Below are 21,362 nucleotides of genomic sequence, written 5' to 3'. Positions count from 1 at the left end.
TCTAGGGAAGGATATAAAGATACTTAATGTCCTAAAAAACTCTGGGAAATATGAAACCTCTTCTAAGGACAGCTGGGGCATGAATTCAAACCAATAGCCCTTAATTGTAAACCACAAAACAAATTGTACACCTGGCTTAAAGTTTGAAGTATGACCAATATAATCTTACTGTCACTTAAAAGCTCTCTCTGTTCCATGCCCACAATAACCAGCAAAAGTGCTTCATGCTCCATGTTCTGAGCAAAGGATTAAAACCGTTATAAATTCAACAGGACAGAGTGCAAGCAACAGCTGTCCAACTCTAAACTGAACCAGGTCCGCACAACTCATAACACGCGGCAAACAAAGCAGGCACTTTAAATATTTACTGTAAAATATAACAAAATAATCCCAAGGCACTCATTACAATTAATTAACTTTATCCTGTATTTTAAAAGAGAGTGATAAAAAAAAGTGCTGGCTGTACATGGCAGTACCTTATGGCAGGGATGGGTAACTATCACAGCAGGGACCACAAATATCTGTATTTGTATCTGATCCAAGGGCCACATTATCAACATTTGTCAGCATTAACACCTGAGCATTATTTGGTCTTGTTTTGTCGTTCAGAACGCTGCTGCCAGACTTTTAACTGGCGCTCCCAGAACATCCCACATTACTCCCATTCTTTCTACGATGCACTGGCTTCCAGTTAAGTTTCGAATAGAGTACAAAACATTAGTTCTTACGTTCCGAGCGTTACATGTTCAGGCCCCTAAATATATCTCGGACTTGTTGTGCCCCTACTCATCAGGACGAAGCCTTCGATCTTCAGGTCAGGGTCTCCTAAAGATCCCAAAAACTAAATTTAAAAGCAGAGGAGACCTGGCGTTCCAGGCTGTAGCTCCCAGACTCTGGAATAACCTGTACCAGTCTTTCAGGGACACTCAACTGTGTGGACACTTTTAAAAAACTGTTGAAGAATTCACTTTTCAGAAAAGCTTTTAGTTAACTGGATTTAAATTTTTATTATCCTTTAATGTTGCTGCTCTTAAGATGTTTTACCCATGTTTTATTATTCTATTATGATGATGCACCTGTATTTTTACCACAACTCTGTACAGCACTTTGTGATTTTATCTGCAAAAAGCGCTTTATATATAAATTACTTACTTACATACTTTTAGTCATTGTAGGGGTATGCTATGAATCTAGATTACCACTTAGATTATTGCACTAACTTCTGGGATTTAATCAGTGTGTGCTGGACTACAAACCTAGCTGGAGCTTAATCACTATGGCAATTAATGCTGAACGGCTAACCTGGTCGCGACCAAGTTTTGCTCTGGCTTGGATGTTAGCGAGTCCTAAAGCCCCGCCTCCTGAGCAATCAGATCGCTTAGAAAATGACCTGCCCATTGTTAGATGATCCTGGTTCGTGCAAATCTGACAGCTGAGTTTAGGAAAGAAGATTATTAATTCTAAATGCAATCCTTTCATTTACCAATGACATCCTTTAGGAAATATATAGATTTATATCTAATGGACTGATCTACAGTCAGCTGATGAAGCCTGTGTGTCGATCCGTGTGTGCAGACGGCTGAAGTCATTAATTCATTTTTATGCTGGGGCTGACATTATCAGCAAGAACATGCACAATGTGCTCTCATCCCAGTGTGTGTGATAGAGGTCTACTTGAATAGAAACACGTGTGTGCTGTAATAAAGTTTAACTGCAGAGCGCTGTCCGTGTATCATCCAATGGATTAATATAATAAATAATCTTGCGCTGTTGCACATTAACAGTATCAGCTGCTTCCTGCCTGAGTTCTTTCATTCCTGCCTTTTCTGCAACAACAGGGTTGTCATTGGTCTGAATTATGGGTTTTAATTATTCATCATTTTAAACTTTAGCAACCTGGTCAGTACGAAGTTAAGAAGTTGATCAGATCTGAGAGAGTATAAAAGCTCCGCCTCCTGCTGGGCACTGCACTAATTCACTGTTGCTCTTCACTGTCATCATAGATTTATATTAATTGCATTTGTTTAAGATCATAGGCTGTTCCTCTATTCATTGTAAAGACGCCCAGTTTGCCAGTTCTCTCCATTGATTGGTCAAACGTTGCATTCTCCAGCCGTTTCTTTTTTTTTTTTACTTGTCTGCACATGCTGTCAAAGGTCAACACTACAAGAAGCGCAATCATTATGAGACAGCAATGCATGTTTTGTTATTGCAATGAAATAAATTAATTTATTTACTGCTTAATTGTGACCATCACCAGCCCTCCCTAAGGAAGGGTAAGAAACATGTTATTCTAGGGAGGATATGAAAAGGGAGAGCAGTGTTACACCTAGGTGGAGGGGGAGGAGGAAGGAAGCAGGAAGCAGGGAGGAGAAACTCAAGGCAGGAAATAGAAAGGGTGGGGAAGAATAGATTATTTTACAGTGAGGGTGAGATGTGAAGTTGTAGTAGAACATATTTTGCTTATTATGTTGTGTAATCAAGCCAGTCTGGTGACAAGTGTGAAGCTTAGCTATAATGGTGGTGGCTGTGGACAGAGGGAAGGAGTGAATGGTAATACCTAAAGCAGGTATTTGGGATCAACGTGTCTAAAGTTAAGCCCAGTATGAGTTTAATCCCACATCTCAAGGCGTGCCAGTGCATCGTAGACCAGTGTATGTGCAAAAACCGCTACTGCAAACCCAGGAGTTGCCCCAGGCCCGCAGATGCAGCCAGGCCAGCAGAAAGAGTGAGGGCCAAGGAGCCCCAGCCCCCCAGATGCCCCCGAGATCCCAGGCCGAGAAGCAGCCACCGCCCCCCACACACACCCGAGAAAGCCCCAAGGAGCCGAGCACCCAGCGCATCCCGCCACCGACCCCAACCCCCAACCCCAAGGCCCCCCACCAGCATCCGGCCCCCCCAATCAATCTAGATTCATAACATAGGCCCTGTGTGTTTTTGTTATTTTTTGTAATTTTGTGTATCTTTCTGTCATTTTCTGTTTTTATGTTGTTTCTGTAGTTTCCTGTCATTTTGTGTAATTTTCTTGACAGTTTGTGTGTCTTTGAAGCTATTCTCCAATGTGTTTTGTACGTTTTTGTAGTCATTTTGTTTGTGTTTTATGTGTCATTTTGTGTATTTTAGGAATTTTCTGGTGTTTTATGTTAGGCTTTATATTCCTTTCAACTTCTTGAAATGCAATTTTTGGGGATTTGTTTTGGAGGCCGCAAAAAGTTAGACCATGTGGCCCCCAGGCTGCCTGTTGCCTATGCCTGCCTTATGGAAATCAGTAACACAAGGAAAGAAGCATCAACAAAATAAAATAAATAACAACAACTGTGCAGTGCCTAAAAGGCATTCTATTGTGAGTCTAGACAAAGAAACATGCAATTCATGTTTATTTTTTCATGGAGTGCAATCTTTTTCGCAACAACTATGCAGGGTTTTTTTCAGAGAACATAAAGTTAAAAAACATGTGCATGAAAAAATATCACATAATTTAATCACTTCTCTCTTTATGGGTTGGTATGAGTTCTTCATTCATTCGGGCATAGTTAAAGGGTACACTCTTGCCTTCTGCTGAGCTGCCACTAGGAGGGAAATAAAAAAAAGACCTTGATTATGGGCGTTACTGCTGTAGCAGTAAGACACGCCCAGTACTTTCAGTAACCGCCCCCTCCCCTCTGTCCCCGCACACCTGACTGCAGCCTGCAGTTGGGGCGGCGCTCAATTTTCGGGGCGGCGCTCAACGTTCAATAAACCAATCGCGTTCAGTCTTACTCTAACCCTAACCCTTACCTTTACCCTAACCCATATCTATTTTGTATGCCTATAGAATTATGTAACATAAAATTATTAATATGGCACGATTTATTTATTTTGAGGTTGATTATTTTTAACTGTATAAGAATCACACAGCACAATAGCATGCCGCATTGAGCTCCGCCCCAAACTACGGACTAAAAGCCAATAGCATGCCGACTCGAGCAGCGTTGCGCTCCGCCCCGAACTGTGGACTGCAGTCAGGAGAACTTCAGTACGACAGTGCAGACACTTTTGCCACAGAGAGGTCATTTGAGGTGTCAATCCAACCTACACGCTACAGTTTGCAAGGAGGGGGATGGCAGGTTTTATAGGAGAGGAGGGGTCAACAGTTAAAGTGATGATGCAGGGGTTTCAAAAACTTACCGTTGAAACAAAAGCAAAATTCAGTTGTAATAGCCGGCAATCTACCCTTAGGGGCCAGCATACCGGACATTTTACAGTTAAATACGCAAAATGAAAATACTTTTACTAAAATGTGAAGAGTGGGATTAGGATCAATCAACAGCACTACTTAATACCCAAATACACATATATTCAGCAAAAAAAAAGTTGGTTTGGGATGTACTTACTCTTTAAGTGCTAATTTCACATTCATAGTTATTTATCAGTGTTAATATGTCAATGTGTGTGAGTTTTTCCCCTGTTTCTTCCAATCGACTACTGTGTTTTTGTTAAAATGCTGTTTCTTCCTCAGCTGTGTTCATCAGGTGCTTTGATTTGTGCTACTTACCCTCTGTAAATAAGGCGTGGTTGTCCTTTCTAGGTTAGTTTGTTGTGACTCGCTTTATAGTGTCAGGTGTCGTTTGAATATTTGTCCGTCGGTCTCTACATTGTTGTGCGGTGTGGTTTTTGTCAAACCTTATTTTTCATTAAGATTAAAACGATCTTAATTCACCTTGTCCTACAGTTTAGTCTTTATCCATCTGCTCCCTTTTGTTTGCCAATTAGAGATAGCACAGGGAAGGTTTTGCGTGCGTGCAGAAACATGTGCTGCTGTGTGTGAGTAATGTGACCCTGGATGAAAGTGGACTCAATGGAAACATAAAGGTGTTAAATGAATCCCAGGTGGCTTACAGTAGGATTACACAGGTGGAATGACTGTGTGCGAACACAGGACCACACACGCTGCCCACGCACACTCTGCATGCCCAACAGCTGTATGGCTACTTCAGACTCCTCCATTCATCTTCCACACCTGCTTTATACAAACAATGACGAGGGCAGGCTGTTGCCTTTATTCTGGAACCTTTGACTTCTTCTCACAGTCAAAGAAAATGTGCATGTCAAAAGAATTTGGGTTTTAACTTGATGTGTAAAGTCTTTTGACTGACAGCTGACCCATTAGGAGTGAATAATGCCTCATGTCAGGCTCATTTGCAATGTTGTATTCTTACTTTTATGGCTGGGTGATATATCAAGTTCAATAATTCTTCGGTGTCTGCAATGCTGACATGCTGACTAGCAAATGGTGTGATTTGGCAGAGAAACAAACCTTTGGATTTGCTGCGTATGGACCACAGACATATGACGCAGACACGGCACTGCAAGGGTTAAAATGTGCACTACAGATGGTTCTACGATCGCCGTGATTTGGGAGATCGTCGTCATGTTTTAATCCTTAACGACCTAATGTCGTCAGATCGCACACCCTAACTTCTGTGTTGAATAAGGATATTGCGATACATACCATGTACCATGTTGTTGGACAAACGTGTAGTAAATGTGAAGGAAATCTACAAAAGCTTGGTCGCATTTTACAAGAAATAACTCTTAAGGAATTGAAAATATCAGCATTCGTAAACTATTAGGCCGATGTGGACAGTTAGCCCTCGGACACTTTAATAGTGCCTAACCTGGAAAGAAAAATGTTGATATCCTGAAAATCACAAGTCAGAATGCATTGCTTGTGATTGCAAACTTGTTGTCTATGCTTTACAGAACAGAACGTATGTACAGTATGTAACGTATCTCCACATTTCTTTAAAAAAAAAAGGGTTTTCCTTCCTGGTCTAAAAAGAAGCAATCAGCTTTTAATAACTCCAGCCCAACAACACAATCCAGCCCTGGCCTCCAAACACAAACTGTGGGTTGGCTTCTCTAACCAGAATATGGGACAGGAAAAGCTGTGAGAAACAAGGCTGGCAGAGCGAAAACACCACACATTTCACAGCAGCCTTCTGCACTAGTTGGCTGTTCCCAAAGCATGTTTGTCACACGGAACCATTCCCCAATTTCCACCACATGCAAAGCATCAATAAATAACACTATTTTCTGAGGCCTGACAATTCCATTATAAATATTTCACAGAATTGTTTTTGTTTTTTTAAGATTAAACACTGCTGAATATTTCATGCTAATTCTAGCCCTAACTAACGTCTCCTCACAAAGAGCCTTTTAACTCCTTCTAGGTCACGAAATGAAATGACAAGTCATTACTTTGGCCTCGACACAAGTTCACATAAAACACAGCGTTACTTTCATAATCTTTATACAGCCACTGTTCCATATCGGTGCTAATCGGGTAGCCTACTTGTTGTAATCATTCCAACTGTGACAACTGCATATTTGTTTATTAACACATTTGTTTTCATTCCTAGGGGTTTTGTTTTTTTTGTTTTTTTTTGTTCTTTTTAAATAAATTCAAATGAAAAACTCCTGCTACTGAGTTTGTTCTGCTACTGAGCTTCATGGGGTCAATCTAGACTTAGGATCTAGAAGACAAAAAACAAGCACGTATTCTCTGTTCTGGCAGCTCCCAATAATTACAGTAAATTCCTTAAATGGCTTTCTTAAATATTCATTTATCAGTTATTGGAAAGTGTCTTTAACCCAGCAAATACATATTGTTTATTATAATGAGTTAATCAAATTTAACAGCGCACCCATCTGGGCCCACATTGTGATCCGTCTATAGCTGATAAAGGTTTTTACTGTTTAGTCATGTTTCCAACATTGTGTTTTATAGATTAACAACCATTTTATTACCAGCATTACCAGTTACTTCCACTGAATGTGATGTAGACTTGTAGATTTTGGGTTATCTGTTGCGAGTACACAAATGAGTGTTCTGTAGGTTGAGAGCATTTAAAATGTAAAAAATAAGGTTGGTGACATTGATGAAATTGGTGTAACTGGTTATTAGTTCCAGTAAAAGGAAGATGTGTTATGATTTTGGCCATATGTGCCTGTTTTTTGTCTCCTTCTTGTGGCTCTTTGTTTTTCTTTTAGGCTTGGTCCTGGTGGGGCGTGGACTCCGAGCAGGCACACCTGGTTCCAATTACTCATCACTGCAATACAAAAGCCTCAGACTCACCTCCACTCATCGTTGGATTGTTCCGTCTAGGCTGCGGTACTTCTGCTCTAGAGATATCCTGAAGTCTATGCTTTTTTTCCAAGTTTTATTTTTGATTCTGGACTTTTATTCCTCTAGTACCCGAGCCTGCTCTGGAGCCACTCCCAGGATCAAGCCAAGCCAAGAGGACACTTTTTGTTAAATAAATTCACGTCGACCCACACTTTGGGTGTTGTGTTTGTTTATGGGTCCAACTTAACAACCCTAACAAGATGAGGCTTATGAGGACATTAAATAATCACATTCTAGTTATTAATCCATGAGGGAAATGGTGCTAGAGATGTGTGTAAACTAAGATCTAACGTGGAGGTCTGATGCGGGCCTTGTTGCGTCATGAGAACTGACATGGACTTTAACTGTTATAAAGAGCATGAACTCATAGCGGAATGCATGGGAGGCTGCTTTACAGCTTCACCAAATGTGCATGAATATGTTCTCCACAATATGTCCCTGAAAATAGCGTTCAGGGTTAGGGTTTGTGGTTATTTTCTCTCCATGAAACTCCCTGAACGGTTCTGGACCGTTCAGTTTGGTATGGGGAGTCAAAGGCAGGGCATGGGATTGAGCATTTTACTCGGTCTTCTCTGTTCCATACATCATTCATCTAAGAGTTTGTGAAGGTATATCAGTGTCGGAGGTGTCTAGGGTTAGATGATATGCCAGTATTGCAGATGTCCAAAACCTGATCAACAAGTAGGTTCTCCATCTCAGTCAAGATTCAAGTTAGTCCAGAACACGATGAATAAATCTAGACCAAATCTTGTATCCAATGTTGGAAGTTGGATTGTTTGCAACACTAAGCTAACATTTTAACCACACTTCTGTAGGAGTGCATCAATCCTAATACAAATATTCTGACATGCTGAACTTTTACAATGTACAAGACTTACAGATTACAAATTCTTGACTTGGGCATACATGGACCATTCTGAACTACTCTGACAGTTCCCCGGGCCATGAGAAAGGCCCTGACCATGAGGCCTTCTATTACTTTCATGACTTATGCCACGAAAGTGCCATGATCCTGCCCTCACCGCAACATCGTATGGATAAACAGCAAAGTGGAAAACCACGCAACATTTATCAGTGATGCTGCTTTTTCATGGGCTCTGAAAAAAGTGTACAGTGCCAATGAAACAAATCTGTCAACTCATAGCTAAGAACATCACTTGACACATTCATGGCAATGGTTACTGTCCTCTGAAATCACTTGGGGCCCAATAAAGCTTGTCTTCATCATCTATTTCTTTATCATTAAATATTTACAGTCAAGACACAGCAAATATATTCTTACAGGAAGTTAACCTGTTACAGGCGACAACATCCAGACCCTCTACTCAAGGGAATGGACACTTTTTTTTTTGCCCTTGTCATGTTTTCACTACAATATCATTAACCCCCAGGTGTCCTGGCATCCACTATCACCAGCATATAAATACACTAGAATGCATTTACTGGTCTATTGCACAATCTATTTTTATCCAAGCACCTCTAACAAGATTAGCTCAAAACACATATTAATATCGAGAGCCTGAGGAGGCAGTTTTCTGAAGAGCTCAGCACCAAGTAGCAGCACAATGACCTTGGTCTGAATGTCCTTGTCAGTTACTCTTACTCGTCCTCACCAATAACGCAACTGCCAACAATGCACATCAATAGGTCAATCAAATAAGTACCAGTGCAAATCTGTAAATCTGAGAACTGGATTTACGACTTGTGCAAGAGTAAGCTACAAACAGAAGAATTCTTATGAATACACAATTAAGTTTGTTTACAATACTAATAATAAAAATATGTATGATTTGTGCTGATATTGTATGGGCTCAATATCGGTATTGGCCGATACGCAAGGCTGCAATATCGGTATCATATCAAAAGAGAAAAAGTTGTATCGAGACATCCCTATACAGTTTGCTTGAAATGTGTTTCTGGGAAGCATAAGGCCCACATTGTTAGTGGGTTTAGTCTGAATTTCTAGGCAAACATTGCAGTTTTTCAAACAACATCCTATCACCTTTCTTATGGAACTTTATTCTCACTTCTCAGTGTGGTAACATATCCAACCTGTCTTCTGGAGTCAGTCGGTGGTTGGTTTCTTTCTAATGAACACAATGTGACTACATCTTGGAGTCTCCAATTAACCTGCACCACCTGACGGGGAAAACCGTAGAGGTCAGCAGCACATCTGGTAATCCTCTATAACAGACAGAGATCAGTGGCGGCTTGTTAATCGGGGGCGCTAGGGCGCCGCCCCATCAAACAGCTTCAGGAAAAATTTAAATTAAACATCTTGAACATTAAACATGAATTAATAAGATAATGTAAAATTCAAATTGTTGATTCATACAATGTCTGTCTGTAGTGACTGATAGTAGACCAGCAATGCATTCATCATTTTCGGTGCCAATTTGTTCAAGTTGCATGCGAGGGGTCGCCTTCCCATTGAGTGTCTATGTAGGTCCTAAAACAAGCAGGTGACTTCAGGCTGGGCTCTAATTGGTTGATCTAAGATTCTGCTCAGGGCACAGCTCTCTGTGTTGCTCGTCAATCAGGTTCCTGACAGCTGTCAGTCAAAGTCCTGGCCATGGTCAGTATCTATGTTGCTGTTAAAAAGTGCCGCTGCTCACACCCACACTTTTTATAATCTAATCGAATATATAAGGGCCACATAATCAACATTTATATCAGCATTTAGAATATTGATGAATTAGAAATTTTTTTGTGTATTTTGGTTGTCTCTTTGTGTATTTCTCTGTAATTTAGTTTGTTTATTGTTGATTGGGATCCCCATTAGCTTCCACCATAGTGATTGCTAGTCTTCCTGGGATCCCTAATTAAAAGTAGGGGTGTCCCGATCCAATATCGGATATTGGTCCGCTATCAGCCGGATTCAAATTTGCAATTTATTTTTTTCAATTAATTTTTTATTCATTTTATTCAATTGTAGAATACTGTAGATGTTATGTTGAATTCATGTCACCAATTGGTTAATAATACATGGGTCAGTTTTTCCTCATACCTACAGTTTCTGACTATTCTTCTTTCTTTGAGTAACATCACTTGATCAATCCTTTTCTAACACACTACAAAACAAGTAATTGTTCTTTTTTTATTAAAGAAAAAAATTAATTTAAAAAAGTAATAAAAGTATGTGTGATTCATGCTGATATCGGATCAATATCGGCATCGGCCGATACACAAGGCTGCAATATCGGTATCATATCGGAAGTGAAAATATTTACAATAAACATACAATAGCAAAAACAGAATAAAATACAATTACACACAATGACAAATACAATAATTATTTTAAAACAAATAGTTGTTGTTTTTGGAGACATTTTGTGAGTTTATGTTGTCATTCAGTGTATTCATCTGTCACTTTGTGTGTTTGTAGTAATTTTGTGCTTCTACATTAGGGGCCAGCACAAAATTAGACTGAGGTTCACATTTGACTCCATGTCTGTCTGTCTGTCTGTCTGTCTTTGTCTGAAGTCTACTTCTGGGTCTGGAGTCAGTATGTGATCATGACATAACAAAACCTTTGGTTTTGGTTTTTTTCAGTTCATCTCAATCTCCATCCATCCATCCATTTTCAGACCCACTTTGTCCTATTTCAGGGTCACGGGGCATCTCAATCTCCAACATTGTTTTGCCTAAACCAAGAAATTTTCAACAGTAACTGAGGAGAACCAGCATCCCTGTAGGGCTGTAACCTTCTCAGTAAGAGTCAACAGAATCTAAAGTTACAGTGGAGATATTAGAAGACCTTTTCTTGCTGCCGTTAGGGAGTTGGAGGACACCAAGAGGACATTAACAAGACTTTGGCATACAAAAGACTGTTCCTGCTCAATCTACAAGGATCAGATTTTACTGACAGGTTGTTTTAGAGCAGGTCTGGGGGAGCCAGAGCTGCCCTTGCAGGGAAAAGTGATCCAGTAGCAGGAGGGGAAAAAAAGGAAATAAAGTGCACCACAGACAGATAAGAGGGAGATAAGAAGCAGACCACAGAGACTGCAGAGGATTCAACTGTTGGCTTTAAACCAGCAGAAAAGCATCTCAAGGTTGCCCTTAAAATGTTGGTCCATGGAGAATAAATACCAATGAACATGTTAATAGTGAGCATACAGTTAATGCACTACAAATAGCGCCCCCTGGTAATGCAGGTTATACAATATTAACAAATATAACCAAAAGAAGCAAAACAGTGTTGCATAAATACGATCATTTTAAGTGGATTATATTTCCTTCACCTGGCAATAGACCCCTTAATGGCTCACAGCACGAGTGCCGTGGCTGCAGGTAAAAACAGGAAACGCCGCTGGCTAAAGCAAGCGGGATTCGCCACCGTAGCTCAACGCCGGCCATCTTACCTGAGACAACTGACGTTCTGACATTCTGACGCGCTCTACGGTAGTTGTTGGAAGGTGAGTGATAAGCTTAAACAAAAATACCCTTAACTCGATGAAATATTGACAGATTTACAAACGGTTTGCTTTATTACATGTTGAAGTTGCCGCTTGCCATTTGAAAATTGGTTGAAAACTGAGCAAGTTAGGGTTATTTATTAAGTACATGCACCAATGACGTTGATGTAATGAGCGGGGCCAGCTGTCTGAGGTAAGATGGTCGCCACGTTGCTACAGCGCTCCCCATTGTCTAACAGCGCGGGTAAGTCATCTAGTTTTTATATATATATCTATGGTGGTTTACCTCCATGCTAAGCCCCGCCCAACAAACTATGTCACAATGTTTACAAACAATCAAAGGGTCTATAACATCTGAAGAATCAACTTTATATTTTTGGGATGAACCCTATAAAAATAAATATAAATCAAAAATAGCAAAGGACCAGGATTTCTGTGCTTAGCTTATCTTATGAATGGGAATATGTAGGACGAGTAGAAAATGCACATTCAATAAATTAAAGTCTTGCTAAATATTAATGAATATTTGCTTATAGTACAGTAGTAGTATAAGAAACCATTATGTGATAAGTTTAACTTACCTGCAGCACAGTTCACATTCAACGACATTTCACAAGTGGCATCTCATATCCACAGTGAATCATCCCTGTTTAAAACTACTGATTTACACAGATGGAGGGCCTTCTACTTCATTGTGAAGAGGTTTGAAAATCTGCCTACAAAAGGACAGTTGACATGCACTTCTCACATTTCAGCATTTCCCAGTCTCTGAGCACCATTAGTGATGAGGATATTCTGATATGTTTGGTTCTCTTTTTGTTTTTTCCAGTTTCTGGCAAAAATTGACTTAAAATTAGCCTATTCTGTGTAGGATGTATTGAGTAAAAATGGTCACATTTGAAGTGATGTGTCAAAATATGTATTATCAATCATAACTAATGTTTTTTTTTACTCTTCCATGCAGCTAAGTGGCCATGATGTTGGTAATGCTATATTTTTTTTGTTGTTGTGCCTTAAACACTTTCCCAGGTTATCAGTGCATAATTTCAAATATTTGCCATCAGATCAGTGCAGGATATTTTGGTTAATACTTTGAAAGGCACACATTTGACTAAAAACTGCATGAAACTAAAATCTATGATTTTCTGTTTCATGTCTTTGTGTTACAAACAACACATTTTCATGCTATTATGTCCTCCCATAGAGGGGAAAAGCCCGTACTAAACTTATAAAAGTCAAAAATGATTAAACTCAGAGAAAGAACAAAGTTGAAAATAAAACCTTAAAGGACAGTGTTGAATAAATTAAGCAACATCTTTTTGTCCACACCAGGCTAAACGCTGGTCTAAAGGAGAAATAATTCACCATATAAGAATTTCACTTCTGTTTAGCCTCAGTTAAAGTAAAGACCTACGCTTCTCTTTGTGTCTGGCTCTCTGTATTGTACTGTACATGCTGTTAAACTGAAACTCCCACATTCACACTGCAAAAACCAACCTCATGTAAAATATTAAGAGATAAAGCAAGAAGAAGCATTTATTACACACCTACAAATGAGTGGGTGAGAATTGTGGACAATTTAAAATCTAATTTATGAGGAGAAAAACCCACACATTCTCTGTCCTGTTTGTTTACAGAAAATTTTAGCATTTAAGAATAATAACTACAGTGTTTGTACGCTAAGAAACCATGCATTTCTTTTAAAATAAACACAAGACCACTACCAATCCCAACCCAAACTAACTAATTCAAAGCATTATAGTATAGAGCAAGTACAGAAATAAAAAAAAGTAGATCCCTGAGTATAAAACCAGTCAAATAAGTATTCTACAGTTGTGCTACAATAGCTAAACTTCATGCTACCACGATAAACATTACGTTGTCTTCTAATTCTGCAAATATCTGATTTCTTTTTTTTTTTTTTTTTATTTGATCTTTATTTATATCAAACTCTAAAATAAATAAACAACAAAAATAGAATCCATCAGGGTCGAAACAGTTCATATGAATATACATGTTAAACATAATATATATAAAATGAGTTTTTCATTAAAGAGTAACAATGACAGTAAAAGGATTCTGATTCTGATGTAATGAAAATTTGCAGCCATGCTTTTAGGCTACCGTGGCATCACAATTAAATTATATGATGAGATTAGTCTCACCGGTGTAGTTGAGTGAATATTGACAGTGTAAGAATGATTCTTCATGTGGAAGTAAAAAATAGTGACAGCGATCTGAGCTGACAAACTTCCCCCTCCAACGACAGAAGGACTAATCAATCTTTACGCCTCATCTGCATATTTTGTCACTTGCTTTTAAACTCACTCCGTTGACGTGCAGCTTTTTTCTCATTATTTCCTTTGAACCATGACATAAGAGCTTTGATATCTGCAAAACGAGAGCTTCACAAAAGAAAGCGCTTGTGTTCGGCCTTGAAGCATCGTGCATCGTGACGCTGTTGCTCTTAAAGCAGTTGTCACTGTGACGACTTCATCATTTTCAAATAAAAAGGGATTCTTTGGTTATACGAGATGGAGGAAGTGCTGCAGCCTTCCTGCAGATAAGTTAAAGACGCCTATGCCAGGATCAATTGTTGTAAAAATGTGGCCATACCAGTCTGTCATTGCCCGATCTCGTTAGATCTCCGAAGCTAAGCAGGTCTGGGCCTGGTTAGTAGTTGCAAATGTATTTTTATAGCGCAGTTCATACACATGTAAGGCAACTCAATGTGCTTTACATGATCAAAAAGTGCAACAGAAAACATTTAACAGCTTAAAAATCAATAAGAACATTAAAATCAGCAGTAAAACATTTAAAATAATCAACAAACACATTACATCAACAACATCACCAAAAATCTCCCTCTCAATCATACGCAGCAGAGGAAAAAAAGTCAATCAGAACACCAAGGTTTTTGACTTGGTCTTTAAAGATCGAGACTCAAGATATTTGCTTACAGCAGTCCTCTTTTCTTTGTTACCAAAGACAATCACCTCCATCTTATCAGGATATAGTTGAAGGAAGTTTTCACTCATCCAGCAGTTTACTTTTTCTTGTCACGCAACACCTCAATGGGACCATAGTCATCTGGGTTCAGTGATAGATATAGTTGTGTGTCATCTGCGTAGTTCTGATAATCAAACTTATAGTTCTGTAAAATGTCTCCTAAAGGAAGCATATAAAGGCTAAACAGAAGAGGTCCAAGAACAGAGCCCTGAGGAACCTCACAGGACATTGGTAATCTGTCAGATTCAAAGTTTCCAATGCTTACAAAATAACTTCGCTCCTCTAAGTAGGACTTAAACCATTGCATTACTTTTCCATTTAGTCCAACCCATGTTTGCAATCTGTGCAACAAAATTGTATGATCTACAGTGTCAAATGCAGCACTTAGATCCAATAGAATGAGAACAGATAGTTTTCCTGAGTCAGTGTTGTACCTTAATTGACTCAGCTAGTTGAAGACCACCTTCTCAATGATCTTGGCTATGAATGGAAGGTTGCTGATTGGTCTATAGTTAGCCAGTTTTACAGCAGCTACTTTCAGGGATTATGGTACAGTGCCTGACTGGAATGAACAGGTAATTATCTGACACAAATCAGGGACAACTGACTTTACAACAGTTTTTAATAAGTTTGAGGGTATTGTGTCAAGGCAACACGTTGATGGATTCAGCTGCTGAACAAGTTTCCTCTATTGTTTTTGGGTTCACTGTAACAAACTTTAACACTGTCGTTGACTCATCCCTCAGTGGATAAAGCTTTTCAAGCTTTTTGTTATTTTGCTGATTTGTTCTGATGTTTGACCTTATCCATAGGGCTTATCTTATCTGGGAGGGGTTGTGAGCTTTTCAATGACAAAAAACAATGTGCGAGAGTTGTTGACGTTTTTAGCAATAATTTCAGAAAAGTATGGCTGCCTCGCTTTGAACAAGCCATCATTGAATTTTCACAGACTTGTTTTGTACAATTCTAGATGAATTTGGAGTTTTGTTGATCTCCATTTGCCCTCAGCTCTTCAATAATCAGATTTCAAATTCTGCAAGGTGTTTTCTGTGTGTTTGGTTTTCTCTTAGTTTTGATTGGAGCCAGAAGGTAAACAAAGAGTTAACGTGGCAAGAAAAGAGTGAAAAGTGACAAAAATTGGATAAAAGTGTCAAAAAGAACTCTCAAAATTTATGGAAAAGGGATATTTATTGGCAAAAGGAAGCTAAAATCTGAAGAAAAAAAAGAAGTGTCAAATTTTTTCGGAAAAGGGGCAAAAATTGGACAAAGGAAGTTGCAAAATGGTCAAAGAAAAGGGTAAAAAAGTGGTTAAAAAGTTTACCACTTTTGAGGTTTTCTGGGGGAATAATAATTAAAATTAAGACATAAAAAGCCACATGTTGAGTATCACTGACCTAAGAATAATTTTATCATGGTTTTAGTAAATAATTTAATAAATTAAATTGGGAGTCGATGGTTGCCCTACCCTTAGAACACCCTCACTTTTAATATCGATGCTTCACCGGTGCATTCATCCATCCTCAACATTTGTGAAGCCTTAACTTGGGTGACATCAGGAAGGCTGACACACTAAATGTAGCACCATACTGTACATAAATGGTTTTAGACTGTGGGAAGAAACCATACTGCACCGTAGAGTGCTAGGGCATGAACCCATAACCTTCTAGCTGTGAGACAGCAGAGCAGATCATTCCAGAGAGCGGCCATGTTTATGCAAATAACACTAAATAATCTTTGGGAACACCGCATGCATATTAACATAACCTCTTGTTCTTTGGCAAACCACTGCCAACAGAATAACTAACAGAGGGGACCAGACACACACACACACACAACACTTGAAGTGCAACAACTATCTAACACACACACACACGCACACTACAACAAAGTGTGACCTTCAGGTTTGATCTGCAATGCAGTTATTAGTTGTATTAGTGTGAAAGCAAACTGCATTGATAAGACTTGCCCCTGTACAGTGTGATAATTTTTATACTGTATATTTTATTTGCAGTGGCCATTTACTATCAAAAGATAACATGTACCAATTAAAACATGAGTATGGGGTTAAAAAAGCACTTTTACAAAAGACAGACTTAATGTAAACGTTATGAAAATGTAAATAGATTCCAATATGGTTCACAAAGTTGGCCAATAGGGACTCACCGTTCTCTTCTTCAGCCTTTATTACTTTGCGTACGCGGTGCTCCACAATCTTAACTAAAGATTTTGCTTCCATAGTTGATAATCCACTCTTGCTTTCTACCCTAAATGTTAAATTTTATCTCATTCAGGCATATATTACAATTCTACTGAGGTCTCTTTAGTCCCACCAGAGCCGAGCACAACCTTTTAACCCACAGGCACAAACATGGCCACCTTCTCTGCATATCTATCTCATCTGTCACCCACTTGTAAAGACCCCCCATCTTCTTCTACTTACATGTGAATATTCTAATCCAACAGATAGCATTGACACTTTGTTGGCTTGTGTGAACCAAACTGAAATGTTAAGTGCCTGGTTGCCATAAGGTGTTGGTGAATTTAACTGTAAAAGAAGAATGCAAAACATTTGTTGTAGGAGTCTTTAGCCGTTAGCTGGTTATTAGCTAAAGTAGGGTGACCATCTTTCACAGAGTTTGCAGGGGGGCAGGGGGGGCATTGCCCCCTCCCCAGTGGTCAAAGGTTTCATTATTTGAAGTACCAAAAAAACACAGTGGCTAGAAAATAATAAAAAAAAAATGGCGGCAATATAAAATTCAAAGGTTCACTAAATAAAACCAAGTAAAAAAGTTTTAAAGGACCAGCAGTCAATGACATTTGACCCTCCTGCTTCCTGTAGCACCTGAGTGCTTTGTTTACAACATGGACGACACCGCGGGTGCTCCATAGACTCACTAGTCTGTTGTTTGTAGTGAAAAAACAAGCAGTGAGTTTGGTAAATTTTGTTTTCATTCCTTATTTATGAAGTGAAACTCGAGACATTTAATATATATATATATATATATATATATATATATCATATTTTGATTTCCTTGTAACGGAAAAATACAATATAGCAGATAAATAACTTGTAATTGTCCCTAAAGTTTAAAAAGCATAACAATGAATGTACACATGTAAAGACTAGCTAAAAGTTTTTCATTAACCCTTTAACACTTACCACGTCGCCGGTGACACATCCTGGTATGCGCACATTAAAACTACGGTAACTCTGTTAAAACTCTATTGGAAAAATTCCAACTGTTTCTGAAAGCTAACATGTTGTGCTTTACTGACAACGTAATCACGTTCCTTCCTAGAAAGCACGCAATGAAATGGCTTTGGCTTGCGAGTGTAATAGTTGCCATAAAAGGGCCTATATCTAGAAACGTGGAAAAAAAAAACAATTTTTGTAAATAATTTTAGACACTAAATTGTATGTATTTGCTGAAAAAAAAATGTTAGAAATGTGAGCTTTCCATGTTTTGTTCCTACTAAATCTTGAAAAACTATTTTGTTTTTGTGTCTTTCTTCATTTTAAACTGATATTACACTGGTAGAACATGTGATAAATTGATTTAAAAAACTGCCAACTATTGGTGTTTTGGAAAAAAGGGTAAAAGCACTTTAATTTTATAGACAAAATGAGCAACAAAAAAAAAAAAAAAATGCCGAGATGCGTTCATGGTCCCTGGGAAACCCGGACATTTTAATGAGTTTTTAAAATTACACGTGAAAAGAGGACACATCCGGGTAAAACTGGACGTATTAGTCACCCTAACTAATGAGGCCTGCGTTTAGCTAGTTTAACAAGCTAATGGATAGCATTTTAAACATGTCACTGGCGTACAGAACGTCAGTATATAGACGATGTGGATAATACAAATAACCAGACGTGTAAAGAGTACTGATATATCCAATTCAAGTAGAAGTACTGTTACGTGTTTGAAATTGTACTCAAGTACAAGTACAAGTAAGTCATACAAGTACAAGTTTATTTTTGGTAATAAATCTTGCCAGGGTTCCCTTGCATACAGTAAACATCTCATGTATAAACAATTGAAACTCAATTTATTTTCCACAAAGTCACCTGTATAGTATAAAAGGTTTGTCCAAATGTAGAATATAATTCTCTTTTTTTAAATAAAATAACACCAATTAAATTAATTAAAAAAAAAATAAATAAATACAAATTATTGGGCTCTATAACTATAGCTACATTTATTAACTCTAAAAGTGAGAAAATAACTGGCATTCAATGCTGTTTTGACACCGTGCATTACGTTTAAACTGGTTAGTCGGCTATGATGTGATGCATTTGAGTGCTGTCTGGTCATTTCATTTTTTTACAGTTTCACAATGTCTGTTGATCATTTTAAAACAAACAATTATAATTTACTCAGTCATGGTTGGGTGTAGAAATGTAACAAATTAGTTTACTTCTTTCAAAGTGCACTTAATTACAAGTAAAACTACTGATTTAGAAATATCCTCAAAAAAGTACAAGTGCCCTTAAAAGCAACTCAATTACAGTAACGTGAGTAGGCCTACTTGTAATCTGTTACTTTTACCTCTGCAAATAACAGAGCCTGTTGTTTCGCTTGTTGCAGAAAACATTTCTCTTTTCTTTTCCTTGCATTTGCTGTGAGGTTTTTCTGTCTCTATCAGGTTACTGACCTGTTGTATACATCACAGCTCCACTGTTACAAGTCTGCTGTAAATAACTATTATCAGTTTCCTTTACTGGGGCGCAGAGTTCAACTACAAACAGGTTTCCTCAGCCAACATTGTGAACCGTAACCAACAATGTGAAGTCAGAACGCTTTAGTGCCAGTGTCGTTTCTTTTTGTAGTTAATGCAAAGAAAAAAAGAAAAAAAACTGTAAGGAAATATTCCATTGATGATAAACCCTCTGCGCTATGAATGCATTTAAAAAGAGAGAGGGAGGCAAAACCGAGAGAGAGACACTGTAGACGAGAGGAGAGAAAGAGAGCAAGCAGAGGAAAGAAAGAGGCAGCAGCAGCACAACGCTGCCTGCTGCACTGCAGCAAAAATCTACACAGCACACCGGGGCCAACACACAACCTCCAGCACTGCACACACACACACACACACACACACAGAGAGAGAGAAGGGTTACCGACGGACTGAGGCACTGATGACCTGATATGCAAGTGTCAGCATGAGACCAAAATTTTAATGACGCAACGATGAGAAAAAGCTACTTTTCTTCCTTTTTCCAAAAATAATATTGACATGCATGAGGCCTCCATTCATTTACTACAGCTATTATTACTGTATACTATGGGTGTGTATTGCCTGGCATCTGGAGATATGATTCGTATCCCGACACATAGGTCACGATACGATACGATATATCCCAATATTAAAGTATAAGGTGATTATTGCAATTTTTTAAAGAAACAAGTAATCAGTAAATGTGTACACCTACATGTGAACATTATGTATGAAATATATTTTATTGGCATATTTTACACTCAAAACATTGGCTTTAACATGCCATGTGCCAACTCACAATCTGCCTGTGGCTTTGAAACAAACTTTGACTTTAGTGCAACATGACAGGTATATGCCTAGAACAACAAATAAATGCAGAAAGTTAGTACTTTCTTTTTAGATTTTATTGAAAAAACACAAGCTGGTCAACATGATCAGGTTTCAGTGCACTTGTTTGTGTAGTTACAATGTCTCCTGCCGTTAAATAAAGGTAAAAATGATCATGGATGCATTTTGAATCGATCTGAGAATCGCGCGATGCAATATCGCGATATATCGCCGAATCGATTTTTTCATCACCTCTACTATATACCCTCTTAAAACTGCTTAGTTAAAAGTAACTTAAATTAGGTGATAATGCTAACCCAGTGCTGGGTCAAAATTTACACCCAACAATTAGAGGTGTCCCGATCCGATATCAATATTGGATATTGGTCCAATATTAGCCTGAAAACGAATGAAATTTCAGATTTTTTTCTTTTTTTTCAAATTTAATTTATTTTATTCAATTGTAGAATACTGCAGATATTATGTTGAAGGCTAAAATTAATATAACCAATTGGTTAATAATAAATGGGTCAGTTTTTCTCATACCTACTGTTGCTGACTATTGTTCTCTGTTTGACTAACATCACTTGATCAAGCCTTTTCTAACATTCCACACTACAAAATAAGTAATTATTATTTATTTATTAAAGGACAAAAAAAAAAAAAAAAAAAAAGAAGAAATAAAAGTATGTATGATTCATGCTGATATCGGATCAATATCGGTATCGGATGATACGCAAGGCTGCAATATCGGTATCATATCGGAAATGAAAAAGTTGTATCGGGACATCCCTACCAACAATGGTAAAAACTATTAATGTTGATGGGTTAAAACTACAAATAAATGGTTTATCAGGTTATCAGTACAGCCGTAGTTAAAAAAAGTAGTATATTTATTAACATTTTCTAAGAATGTCACATTTAATTTACTTTAACTTCATTTGATTGCAATGTCATATAAATAACCATTAAATAATGAGACAAGGGCACTGAACAATATACAGTATATACATACATATTTATGTATGAAAACAGTCTTAACAAGACTTTTATTAAAAGAGCAGTCTTAACGTGACTTCTATAAAAAGCAAACTTAACCTGACTTTTATCTTTTATTTTAAAAAGTTAAGGTGACTTAAAACAGTCTTAAAAGTGACAAAAAAAGAGCAGCGTTAACATAACTCATTAAAACAGTCTCGACTCTTAAAAGCTACTGTACATAACAT

At 38.0% G+C, this 21,362-nt stretch overlaps 1 protein-coding gene and 1 long non-coding RNA gene across 2 annotated transcripts in view; both read right to left on the bottom strand.

The window, feature by feature from the left end:
• The window catches only part of fgf14 (fibroblast growth factor 14), a 135,269-nt gene that overhangs the window by 92,589 nt on the left and 21,318 nt on the right, over positions 1 to 21,362 (bottom strand). The window lies entirely within an intron of this gene.
• LOC114454846 (uncharacterized) lies at positions 1,216 to 13,592 on the bottom strand. Its single transcript, XR_003672638.1, has 3 exons — positions 13,581 to 13,592; positions 11,166 to 11,170; positions 1,216 to 1,346 (listed from the first exon to the last, which is right to left on the bottom strand). It is a non-coding gene; the product is annotated as an uncharacterized LOC114454846 (long non-coding RNA).

This window comes from Gouania willdenowi, chromosome 21 (assembly GCF_900634775.1).
Source record: "Gouania willdenowi chromosome 21, fGouWil2.1, whole genome shotgun sequence".
Taxonomy (NCBI): Eukaryota; Metazoa; Chordata; class Actinopteri; order Blenniiformes; family Gobiesocidae; genus Gouania; species Gouania willdenowi.
Note: the sequence above shows the minus strand (reverse complement) of the source record. Positions and strands in the feature narration are given on the sequence as shown.